At 36.0% G+C, this 11,353-nt stretch overlaps 1 long non-coding RNA gene and 1 pseudogene across 2 annotated transcripts; one reads left to right on the top strand and one right to left on the bottom strand.

Moving 5' to 3' along the window:
• Positions 1 to 973: 973 nt before the first annotated feature.
• Positions 974 to 5,717, bottom strand: LOC130459859 (uncharacterized). 2 transcript variants are annotated; one of them, XR_008919564.1, is made up of 4 exons: positions 5,114 to 5,717; positions 4,936 to 5,013; positions 3,400 to 3,633; positions 974 to 1,730 (listed from the first exon to the last, which is right to left on the bottom strand). It is a non-coding gene; the product is annotated as an uncharacterized lncRNA (long non-coding RNA). The 2 variants fall into 2 exon arrangements; XR_008919563.1 differs by having other exon boundaries at positions 4,936 to 5,714.
• Positions 5,718 to 5,997: 280 nt separating this feature from the next.
• On the top strand, positions 5,998 to 10,165 carry LOC110804954 (uncharacterized; annotated as a pseudogene).
• Positions 10,166 to 11,353: the final 1,188 nt, after the last annotated feature.

The raw sequence follows: 11,353 nt of genomic DNA, 5'->3' as shown, positions 1-11,353 counted from the left end.
AAAAATAAGAGTAGTAGTGCTGAATTTGCGTACTACAGAGTATTAGTTTAGTTATTTACACATATAAGTATACAGATAAACTACTCCAAAGTATAAACATATTATTAGCTAAACTTATAACTTTAGAATAATAATCTCCCCGGCAACGGCGCCAAAATTTGATACGAGTCATTTACCGTATTAAATTAAAAACCTATCTTAGACCTTCAAAAAAAAATATTAACAAGTAGTAAAAGGGTAAGAAAGGGTCGATCCAATTGGGAGATTTTTAACTTCCTAAACTCAAAATTTAAAACTAAAAAGAAGTATTATATATATATACAATATATACACAATATTTACGCTCGCTATTTACGTATTTACATACTTACGATTATGGGGGTTTATGAAATTGTTATTTGTTAATATTAAAACTAATACTAACTACTATTTACAAGTGACAACAAACTTGACCGAATCTATTTATAACTCTATTAAAATTAAACTATTGATAATATTAATCAATCAACCTTATGAAATTAATCATTTTAACAACTAGACTAACTGTAGAGCCTAAGATAACAAAGACTCCCTATCTCCCTTACTTGAAATCAAAATTGAACTAAGCCGCAATTGACTCTAAACCAATCTAATTAACACAAATATGATCGCGACTTGTATGAATTAGAATTGGAAGCATTAATCTAATCACATAAATGAAAGATCATTCCTCATTAGTCCTAACTAATCTAATCACATAAATGAAAGATTTTTTAGATTGAAATTGCTCTCTAATTTAAGCAAAACCATAATCGCAGACTCAACCTAAATTAGGGACTACTTCACTATACGATTTACACTAAGCCAAATTGTATAGACAGAAATAATTCACAACCCAACACTTGAAAGATAACAATCAACGTCAAATTGCAAAATTAATAATCAAGAACAAGCAAAATTCAAATAATCATTAAATTGAAAAATATCATAACCATAAATCAATAATAATACCAATATTTCAATCAAAGTATCTCATCAAATTAACAAAGTACTTCAAATAAGTAGTAATATGAACAATTGGGTAAGAAGAAGACTTATTAAGTATACTCCCAAGAACATCCGAAAGAACCTCGGCTTCGACCCTGCGATTCACCGTCGACCTTGTTCAACCTTGGAATTGAGACTAAGCTTCCCTCCAATGGCTATCTTCTCTTCACTAATTGCCCAATTACGAGTCACTCAAATTCCCTTGCTCTTTGTGTGATTTTCGGCTAGGTTTTTGTGTATATCCTCCTCCTAAACTGAGCAGGGGAAGTATATTTATACTAGTCTTATATGCACGCGATGCGTGCGTGAGTATTTGCAAAATGATGTTTACATTTACCATAAAGGTTTACTCCTCCCATGAATACGTATTGACTTAATTATGCATTTCTATTGGAATCAAAGCCTCCGAAAACCCTAACAGAGGAACTACAAACAGAAGTTGCATCCCTGACTCCCTTGTAAATTATACTTCATTAATACAGAAAAAATAAAATACAAAGGTACAAATACTTGGATAAATATCATACAATAAAGAGAGCATGTCTCCAACTCTCTTTCAGCAACAAAGTTCCTACAACACACCAAAACCCAGTAGCAAATCCTGACATCACGACCAAATCCTGACATCACGACCAGGTAGAACCACATAGTCTCACGCTTATCCTCATCTTCTCCATCTTGGTTGCCTTGATCTCCTGAACAATCTGGGCAATCATTATATATATTTTCATTCAAGAGTAGAGAATTAAGTTACAACTACTAAAATCTGTTGACAAAAACAAAATGGCAGCAAATAATTCACTTGGGGTGCTGCAGCCAGCAGCCTAGTAGTAATTTTATTTGATAGAAGGCAAAAAGAAATTACAGACATACCATACTTGGTGTACTCACATAACGAAAACAAAACCAAGTTGGAAAAAGACCTGAACAACGGACACACATACCCTGAACAACGGACACATACACCGGGATTACCATATGAAGCTTCTCATAAGCTTAGAAACTCGAACGAAAATGGCCACATACACCTAGACCTGGAAAAATTCAACACGCCTAAAAAAAGCATGCCTCTAACTGAAGCGTACATGGTGCAATGACGTATAACACCTGAAATTTCCAACACCTAACTATGAAATTTCCAACAGCTTATATAAGTTTTAATGTTAAACCTGATAAATCTTGCAATGCAATAGATCACAACTATGAAGTTTCCAGCACAATCAGAATGATTTTTGGATGGGAGATTATCCAGATGAGTTAACTTTAGGAGTGAGGTCATAAAACAGGAGAGCATCAAGCTCTCACATGTCAAATAAAGGCTAATTCCTTCAAGCGTACATGGTGCAATTTTTACATTTGAATCGATTAATATGTACGAAGTAAATTGTTAAGGAGACACTGCTACATATGCATATATAGGTAACAGACACATGTTTGAAATCGTGGGCTTGGTGGCACATAGCAAGAATCTTGCAAATTAGACCGAAAGGAAATGCAAAATTTGATATACTACATATTCCATAACCTCAAAGAGTAATATTTATGACATAACAAAAAGACATAATCTGCTATAGTTCTAAAAAATCTCTAGCTTCCCTAAAAGAAAATAAATAAGATCTAAAGTCATATCTCATCTAGAGTTCCAATATGGTCTGCCAGAAAAAGATTTTCTAGTTCTACCGGTGAGAGATACCACGTTATAGGTATTCATTACTTGTTAGTTGTTACCTCTCACAGAGGAATACATACGAACATACCGACTTTGGCTAAGCCCACCAAACACACCAAACATATAGCAGCAACAAAGCATTCCAAAGAGCAGAACATAGTAAAAAGAAATTCATCACCGCAGAACAGAAGCAGCATCTCAGCAGAGAAAATTAGAAAAGAACTGATAATTTTATACGGGGGAGTTTTAGTTCAATGTTGAGGTAAATCTAGTATATAAATTTGGCTAAAACTCCTTTTGAAACATTCTAAAACACAGTATACGACTGTAACACTTCGTGAATATCTTTCTCTCTGTTTCAATATTCACCCAAACAAACACATTTCACCAAATATTACGATAAAATCAAAGAAAGTTTAAGGAAAATATCAACAAATTAGCTCCTTAATCACTCAATGTCTAACAAAAATGAACAATTTTCATCCGTAAGCATTAAGCAATCTTATGCATAACAATTACTGCAATAATCCGCCATTAATAACCTACATCAGAGATGAACAGATATGAACAAATAAAGGATGAGAAAATATTGAAGGTAAAATAAAAAAGAGCAGAACAACACATCATCAGAGAAAGAAATAGAAAGTAAAAGGCGTCGACCATCTTCTGCGTTCTGTCAATAGAAGAAACAAAATGCCACTCACCAATCCCAACAACAGTGACGGGCTGCCTATACTTCTTATCCTGAACATCACCAGCAGCGATGTTCCTTTAACATTGGTCTTCGTCGTCCCCGGTGTAGTCACCACATAGCCATCAGAATCCAACTCTAGCTGCCCACCTAAAACTTAGTAGCCGATTCTTGCAATATAGCAAAAACCAACCCAGAAACTTGCAAATCCTTAACCTGATATTTCACCCTTGTCTCGGCTTTGTTCCTGCAAACAACAAACCACAGTTGCATTTAGAAGTAGAGCTATATAAACCCCCTGCATACACCAAAACAAATAGCAGCATCGTAGTCCAAAACAACCAAAAGAAGAAGTTCTGCCCAATCTGAAAACAGTAAAACAAATGCAAGCTATCAGCCTGCACTCAGCAAGAAACCAGCAGCAAGCCAACAGGCTCCCAACACACCTGTTGCAGATTAAAACAGAAGTACCACCACAGACTCACTATTAAGGCACTAAAACAACTAATTTTGCCCTCTGAAGACACCTCAGGTAAGCTAAAACCTTAATCTCTATTATATAAGTGAGGAGTTATCTTGCTGACTATTCTGAACTATTTATCAATCTTGTGTCCTGTATGTGTTGAAGTTTTAATATACGTTATTTGCCTGATTAAGTGACCTACATTGTCCTCTTAACCTGCAATTCAGAACTCGGGTTTGGATGAACCTGAACCTGAACCTAAACCTGGTTATTTGTGTTTGGCATAGATTATGTTCTATTGGTTTGCTTTATCCTTTCTAGGCTTCTAAATCTATCTTTCATTGAGTACTTCACTGAAAAGCTTGGCTTCAACTTCTTTTGAGGTGATTGTGCTCAAAACACGCATTTGATTGTTATGAGTCTGGTTTAGGTTGTGATTAAAGTGACCTTAAAATGATTACACTATGGTAAATTGTGAAAGTAGAGCTTAGAAAGTAGAGCTTATAATACCTTAAAATGATTACACTAATTTAGGATTTGTCTAAATTTATAGTGAACTGAGCATGCATCATTGTTCATCAGCAATTCAACATACATTAAAATACGGAAGAACCAGCAACATTACAATTCAAAATCAAAGTTTCAAATAAACCCAATTCAATGTAGTTGGAAGATATTACAACATCTCTGTGATATTTCTACAACAAAATAGTGAATTTTTAGTCATTTTTAACCTAAATATCAAATTACCAGCAAAAATCAACGAAACTTGGAATCTGACTCACATGAAAATGAACATAGAATCAATTGATCCAGATAATAAATGTTGCAAAAATATTGAATACTTTTTACAGAATTACAGCTCCGTCGATAATTTTTACAGCCATATATTGGAGTGCTATTTCAACAAAAATCAATACCAATATCTAGCCTTATATTGGAGTACTATTCAATTTCATCAAAGCAAGTACTATTTCAACCAAAATCAACCAACCAACTGTCAAATCCCATAACAAAAAAATTCCCAAATTGGTAAAATTAAATTAGTAAAAACAAATTGGCAAAATTAAATCAAATGAAATTCACCGCGATTATTGCTGCTGTTATTGTTGTTGTTGTTGTCGGAAAATCGCCATCCCCGCCCTCCATCCGCCGGTCTAAAACCTATTTCCTTCCAAATCAGTTTTCTAAAACCTAATCAAAAGCAAAACCTCGTAACGAAAATTGCAAAAACGAAAACTAAATAGAAATTCAAATCCTTAACTTGTAAAATCGGGGTCGCAAAAACAGAATCAAATCCGAAGAAACCACAAAATTGATGAAAATCCGAAGGAATCCAAATCCCAGGGGTGGCTTTCGTCGTTGGCTCGAATTGAAGGAGAGGAAGAAGATCGAAGGAGAGGATGAAGAAGATCGTGGAGAGGATGAAGGTATTTGTAGAGGAATAGATCGAAGAGGGTCGAGAAAGAAAATGGGAGGAGGAGAGAGAAAACAGTTGAGCAGTAAGGGTTAGGGTTGATTAGTGTGAAGGGTTTTTTCGTCTTTTTGCAGGGGGACACGAAAAGTAATGTTACTATTATGCCCTCAGCTGTTCCTTTATATAATAGAGATAATAGAGATACTCCAAGTGCGTGAACAACAAGGAACCTAATTGCTAAGATCGGGATCCGAAATTTCAGCATCTCGTTGATCTCCTCTACTGCTTGGATAACCCCTCTCCGATTTGATAGGAACAGCTCTGTTTATACCCAACTATCTATAATTTTGCCGACAATCTCGAAGCTCGAAGGTAGCTTATTGATACGCTGCTTCTTTTGAAGGAAAGTACTTAACTCCATTTTTTTAGTGGGTTTCCTTCCTTGGACTAGCATTTCTCACGTAATGCTTGTTTTAGTTGGCTTTTCTTCTACTTATGGGCTTTCTTTAACCTAAGTGGACCCATTCTCTTTCAGAATCTCTATTAAATGTGAGCTTCGCTTGACATCTTGGACTATTCTTCACTTCCCTTTATTAGTTGTAACTGTTAATATCTCATGTGAATCCCATGGGCTTCGGTTTCTTTTCAAGCAATTACGACCTGTAGCATAACCAAGTACTATTTAGGCTTATTTAACAATAAAATATAAAACAAGAAAAATATACTTATAATTATTAAAAGTAATTTAAGACCCAAAATAGTAAATAAATGATGACTACATAGCTAAAATAAGGGAATAAATATATGGTAAATAATGCACTTATCAGTATTCCAAAAGTAACTCAAAAACTTGGAATCACGATCCGAATCTGATGTAAAATCAGATGCCAATCCACAAGTGTTGCTAAGTACTAATCTTAATCACAATAAAGGAGAGATCCATGGCCTAAAGATTAGTACTAGTGTGCTCGTATTAAGCAACGAAGGAAATGAAGCTAAGTAGGTGAAGCAAGGAGCTCCCGATGGGTGTTGGTAAGTACGGAAGCATTTTGGGATGTGTAAAGCAAGGTATAATAAGCTCACAGCTTATTCATAAAGGTGCTTAAGCTAGTTGCAGAATTTGGGCCAATTCTAAGCTTTCCTTCCTAGCTAGGAAAGCTTCCCATTTGCTTAACACAAAAGAAGCCTTCCTTTTATTCTGATTTGGGCAGGAGGCTTTTTGCAGCAGATCAATGATTTCTTTTCTTGGTTGGAGATGTCTTCATGTATAGGAAAGGTTCCTATAGGTTCCCTACTTTACAAATTCGTCCAATGAAGAGAAGGAAGCAAGCAAGTGGAAGGTGGGCTGATTTCAGTCAGTTTTAGGAGATATTTTGTAATTTCTTTGCTTTATTTATTTCCTTAGTGTGTAAGGCTTAGTTTCTGATGAATTAAGTCTTTAAAAGTTGAAAAACATTGTTATAAACCGTTGTGTTTAAAGATTAAAAACTCGGTGTTTTTATTCTAACTTGCACGAATCTCTTGGGAGGTAAAACTACAAGAATTCTATCCAATTAACAAGATTTGAGAGTGATTCACTTATTTTGTTAATTAAACTCTTTTTAGTTTAGGTTGAGAGTGATTCACTTCCTTAACTAAAAACAGAATACTTTGCTTTAAGAGTGATTCTTTAAGCTTGTATTCAAACCTATCTTAAACACTATTCTTCATTGAGTTGTGTTTGTTTCAAGTGGTATCAGAACCAGGTTCTGAAATGGGAGACAAAGTAAATGATAATGCTATGAAAGATGCCATGCTAGAAGCATTAGCTAGGGAGAATGAAGCATTGCAAGCTATGATGACTCAAATAACCTTAGAAGTGTTTAAAAAGAAACCTAATGAGGAAGAGAGAAGTTCTAAGGCAGATGATAGAGGATTAAAAATTGAAGTTCCTGAATTTGATGGAGCTAGTGATCCGGAAGTGTACCTTGAATGGTAACGTTCTTTAGAACGTTTCTTTGAATACAAAGATACTCCAGATGAGAAGAAGTACAAGGTAGCTGTTATGAAGTTAACCAAATATGCATCTATTTGGTTAGAAGGCGTGAAGAGACAAAGGGTGAAGGAGAACAAATCCAAGATTGCTACATGGGAGAAATTGAAGAAGCAATTGAGGAAACGTTTTGTTCCAACTAACTACAAGCAAAATCAGTATGTTAGATGGTCCACACTCAAACAAGGTGCCATGTCTATGGAGGAGTACATCAAGGAGTTTGAGAAGCTTTCCATTGTTTGTGACATAGAAGAAATGGAGGAGCAAACACTAGGCCGATTCTTAGGAGGCCTAAATGAAGATGTACGTGAGAAAGTAGAGGTGTATCCATACCTTACTTTCGATGAAGCATGCAAGGTGGCTATAAAAATTGATAGCCAAAAGAAGAAATCAGTTGCAAGTAAGTCTTATTCAAAGCCATTTAGTACTTCTAAAGCTAATATTAGTACTAGTAACTTTGATAAGAACCAAAAAAATGATTTCATTAAGAAAGATAAGGAGAAAGTTGTAGATGATAAAACCTTAAAAGTGAAGTGTTTTAAGTGTCAAGGTTATGGTCATTACCAATCTGCTTGTCCTACCAAAAGAGTCGTGACTATAAGAGATGTAGAGGAAATAGAAGAGTTGGAAAAAGAATCTCTTTTAGAGATGGAACGTGATAAAAGTGAAAGTGAGGAAGAAAACTTGTGTAATCCAGAAATGGAGGGTGAAACTTTGGTTCTTAGGAGATCATTATACTCTAATGTTGTGGCAGAAAATGAGGAACAAAGAGAAACCATTTTTCATTCTAAATGCTTAGTAAATAAGAAGCTATGCACGTTAATCATAGATGGTGGTAGTTATACTAATGTAGCTTCAACTGAACTTGTAGAGAAGTTAGCATTACCTACTACTAAACATTCACATCCTTATAAACTAAAATGGTTAGATGATGATAGTGAAGTAAGGGTGAAAAATAGAGTTTTAATCACTTTTTTAATTGGAAACTATGAAGATGAAATTCTATGTGATGTGATTCCTATGACTGCTTGTCACATTCTACTTGATAGACCTTGGAAGTTTGATCGAAAAGTTATTCATGAAGGTTCTACTAATGTATATAAGGTGAATAAGAATGGAAAAATCAAAACCTTATTACCATTACCTCCTTCAAAAATCCGAAACACAAAACCCAAACCAAAAGAAAACCTAGTGTGTGGGAGTATGTTTTTGGGGAGAAAAAGATTTGAGAGGGAGTTGGAGACCAACCAGATTGTATATATTTTGGTTGTTAAGGAGGTGAAAGAGGGAGTGGAGATTAAAGATCCAAATTTGAGGGAGTTACTAGAGGAATTTAGGGATGTGTTTCCTAATGACCTACCACCTGGCCTACCCCCTAAACGTGGAATTGAGCATCAAATTGATCTCATTCCCGGAGCACCAATTCCAAAAAGCCTTCCTATAGATGTAACCCAAAATAAAGTGAGGAGTTACAAAGCCAAATCAGTGAGTTAGTGAAGAAAGGTTGTGTGAGGGAGAGTAAAAGCCCTTGTGCTGTTCCGGCTTTACTTGTGCCAAAAAAAGATGGAACGTGGAGGATGTGTATTGATAGCCGTGCTGTGAATAACATAACCATAAAATACAGATATCCTATGCCTAGATTGGATGACATGTTAGATGAGTTGAGTGGTTCCAAGGTATTTTCGAAGGTTGATTTGAGGAGTGGGTATCACCAAATATGCATGAGAGAGGGAGATGAGTGGAAGACAAACTTTCAAAACGAAGTATGGGTTGTATGAGTGGCTGGTTATGCCATTTGGTCTCACAAATGCTCCTAGCACGTTCATGAGATTGATGAATGAAGTGCTTAGGCCATTTTTGGGAAAATTCGTGGTTGTCTATTTGGATGATATTCTTGTTTACAGTTCTAACAAGGATGATCACTTAAATCATTTGCAACAACTGTTCGAAGTTTTAAGAGAGCAAAAACTCTATGGCAAGCTTGAAAAGTGCATGTTCATGCAAAGGGAGATTGGCTTTCTTGGCTTCATCATTTCAGATGAAGGTGTGAAGGTGGATCCATCCAAAGTGGAGGCGATTTCCTCTTGGCTGGTTCCAAAAACTATCACTGAGGTGAGATCTTTTCATGGTTTAGCTTCATTTTATAGGAGGTTTATAAATAATTTCAGTACTTTATTAGCTCCTATAACTGAGTGCACTAAACATGGAAAATTTCAATGGAATGAAGCAGCTCAAAAGGCATTTGAACTAGTAAAAGAAAAGATGTGTAACACACCTATTCTAGCTTTAGCTGATTTTACTAAACCTGAAGTGGAGTGTGATGCTAGTGGAACAGGTATTGGAGCTGTTTTCATTCAAAGTGGCAAACTATTGCTTATTTTAGTGAGAAGCTTAACAACGCCAAATTAAACTATTCTACCTATGATAAAGAGTTTTATGCTATGGTTAGAGCTCCTAATCATTGGAGTCACTATTTGAGGCCACAAGCTTTTGTTCTTCATTCTGATCATGAATCGTTAAAATACATTCATGGGCAACACAAGCTTAGTGCTCGTCATGCTAAATGGGTAGAATTCTTACAGTCTTTCAATTTTGTTGCTAAACACAAAGCTGGAAAGGCTAATATTGTAGCAGATGCATTATCTCGGAGGCACTTATTGCTTAATATGGGGGATTCCAAGGTACTTGGGTTTGAATTGATCAAAGAGTTCTATGCTCTTGATGAGGAGATGTGTGACCTGTTCGTGGCTACCAAAGATGGTCCAAAAGACCATTATCATCAAATGGAGGGGTTCTTGTTCAAAGGGAACAAACTTTGTGTTCCTAATGTTCCAGCTCGTGATTTGCTGATTAGAGAAGCTCATTGAGGTGGTTTGGCTGGCCATTTTGGTATTAGCAAAACTATGGTGCTATTACAAGAGCACTTCTCATGGCCTCACATGATCAAAGAAGTTCATGCTGTTCTAGCTCGTTGTGGAGTTTGTCAAAGAGCCAAGAGCACGTTTCATAAGGGGTTGTACACTCCTTTACCAGTTCATTGTAGCACTTCCTAGAACACAAAGAGGGAAAGATGTTAGGATGGATTTCATTGTAGCACTTCCTAGAACACAAAGAGGGAAATATTCAATCATGGTGGTGGTGGACCGTTTCTCTAAAATGGCACACTTTGTGCCTTGTCATAAAACAGAAGATGCTATTAATGTTTCTTGTTTATATTTCAGGGAAATTGTTCGTTTACATGGAGTACCAAGAACTATTGTCTCGGATAGAGATAGTAAGTTTTTGAGCCACTTTTGGAGATCCCTATGGAGAATGATGGGTACCAAGTTGCTATTTAGTACTTCATATCACCCTCAAACAGATGGTCAAACTGAAGTGACAAATCGAACTCTAGGCACCTTGCTAAGGGGCTTAGTGAGCAAAACAGGAAAAGATTGGGATGTCAAGCTATGCCATGCGGAGTTTGCATACAATAGATTTCCAACTTTTGCAACAAAATATTCACCATTCGAAATAGTATATGGGGTAAATCCTTATGTACCCATTGATCTTATTTCTTTGCCTAAAGATTCTTATATTCATGGAGATGCTAGGCAACAAGCTGAAGCTATGGTGAAAGTGCACAAAGAGATACGCACCAACATAGAGAAGGCAAATGAGATGTATAAGAAGAAAGCAAACAAGAACCGAAAACCAAGGGTGTTTTCTCCTGGAGATTTGGTGTGGATTCACTTAAGAAAGGAGAGATTTCCAAGCAAAAGGAAGCACAAACTCATGCCTAGATCTGAAGGGCCTTTCAAAGTCCTTGAGAGGTATGGAGATAATGCTTATAAGATAGATCTTCCTGGAGAATATGGTGTGGCAGCAACATTCAATATAGGTGACTTATCCCCTTACTTAGAAGATGAAGATGTGCAAGAATTGAGGACAATTCCTTTTGAAGAAGGGGAGGATGATGTAAAATCAGATGCCAATCCACAAGTGTTGCTAAGTACTAATCTTAATCACAATAAAGGAGAGATCCATGGCCTAAAGATTAGTACTAGTGTGCTCGT

This window comes from Spinacia oleracea, chromosome 4 (genome assembly GCF_020520425.1).
Source record: "Spinacia oleracea cultivar Varoflay chromosome 4, BTI_SOV_V1, whole genome shotgun sequence".
In the NCBI taxonomy this organism is placed as follows: Eukaryota; Viridiplantae; Streptophyta; class Magnoliopsida; order Caryophyllales; family Amaranthaceae; genus Spinacia; species Spinacia oleracea.
This window is presented reverse-complemented; position numbering and strand designations above follow the sequence as displayed.